The 1,936-nt window shown below is 27.9% G+C and overlaps 1 non-coding gene across 1 annotated transcript; it reads left to right on the forward strand.

Annotated features, from left to right (window-relative positions):
• Window positions 1-358: 358 nt before the first annotated feature.
• LOC121261762 lies at window positions 359-465 on the forward strand. Its single transcript, XR_005939984.1, has one exon. It is a non-coding gene; the product is annotated as a small nucleolar RNA R71 (small nucleolar RNA).
• Window positions 466-1,936: the final 1,471 nt, after the last annotated feature.

Below are 1,936 nucleotides of genomic sequence, written 5' to 3' on the forward strand. Positions count from 1 at the left end.
GTATCATAAGCATAGGATTAACACAAAAAGAACATACTTCATCTTGAACTTGATTGAGAGATTTCATGGTTCTACCTAGTGTCAAAGTTTCTACCTTACGAGTGATATTATCTAATCTGACCTTAATATCATGATCCTCACTTAATCATATAAACCTCCTTTATTGACTGTATGTGATGATCTCTCTCTACAAGTAGAAAAGTCCCATTGATGGGATCTTTCTAATAACTTTTCAAGAAACTTATATGTCTCATCATCCGTTAAATTCAAAAATTCACTATTATTCATTGACTCAATCATGTTTTGGTTTATCTGAGTTAATCCATTATAAAAGTATTATACCAGTCTTCATATCTCAAAATCATGGTGAGGACACTTCATAATCAAGTCCTTAAATCTCTCCTAACTCTCATAAAATTTTTCATTATCTTCTTGATAAAAATTAGCAACCTCTCTCCTCAAAGCATTGGTTTTTTATATTGGGAAAACATTTAGAGAGAAGTTTTGTAACAAAAATTTCCTAACAAGTGGTAGATTTATAAGGCAGAGAGTTAAGCTATGTCTTTGCCTTATCCTTCAAGAAAAAAGGAAACAAGTGTAGGCGAACTGACTCATCAATAAAGTTTTGGAACTTAAAGGAAGCACAAATTTCAATAAAATCATTTACATGCATGTAAGAATAATCTCTTAAAATCATGAAAGCCATGACGTAGTTGAATTATTTGTGGTTTCAACTCAAAGTGTGCCACAGCAGTTGCAGGCAACATTATACATGATGGAGATTTGGTGGTAATGGGTGAAAGCAACTCCCTAAAAGTTTTTCATTCTTAAAGTTTTCTCCCATTATATACAAGGAGTCAGAACCTAGACTAACAAGATGATAATCATGTACCCACACTTTCATACACCAGCCAAATTTCTTTTTTTAAGTTTTTGAATTTTTGATTTTTTTATATAAAAACTAACTACAACTAGTATAAGAACAAATTTAGTCAATATTCAATGTGTTTTCCTAACCCAATCCCCGGTAACGGTACCAAAAACTTGTTGTGAAATTTTAATTATACTCGCAACTGCACAAATTGTACCGAAGTATAGTTTAGCAAGAATGAGGTCAAACCCACATGGACTTGTAAGAACGTAGGAAACCAATCAAATATAAACCAAATATATTATAATCTAGTTCAAAAAGATGAGTTGTAAAATAAAATAAGAAATTAAAATTAGAATTAAGCAATCAATTAATCAAAATGAGAAATAATTAATTTAATAAATCAATCACAATAAAGGAATTAAAATAAATTCTAAAGATGCAAAATAATATAAATAACAAATAAACTATTAATGGAGAATGATCTACGGTTTTGAAATCCACCTTATTAATTCATAGTAAAATATTTATGATAATTGATTCTTCCCGAACATCTACATAATAATCTCGAAATCAATCTTGTTATTATGGAAAATATCATCATTGAAACCCTTTTTTAAGAAAATATCTAAAGTATGTTTTTTTCGCTCAAAGATATAAAATCAAATCATCACTTGTATATTTTAAAACAAATCAAAAAAGATATAAGATTTTATTTTTAACAAAATTATAAATCAGGCTTTCAATTGATTAATATTATTCTAAATCATGAGAAAAACATGATTAAACTTATATCAAGAATTCTATATCTCTCAACTGAAATGAAGCAAGAACAATATATTGCTGGACACATAAATAATTGGGAAAAAAATCAATCTCATAAATAATACTACTGATTTTTAATGAGGTTTCATCCTCAACCTTGGTTGAAAACTTACCTAGACATGTTCACGAAAATAAACCTCAAAATATAAATGTAAATAAACATCAAAGTAATATTTTAAAGAAATTGAAGAAAAATAAAAATTACAATGCTCTCAAAATGTAAACATAGCTGTAAAATTG

This window comes from Juglans microcarpa x Juglans regia, chromosome 4D (assembly GCF_004785595.1).
Source record: "Juglans microcarpa x Juglans regia isolate MS1-56 chromosome 4D, Jm3101_v1.0, whole genome shotgun sequence".
Lineage (NCBI taxonomy): Eukaryota > Viridiplantae > Streptophyta > Magnoliopsida > Fagales > Juglandaceae > Juglans > Juglans microcarpa x Juglans regia.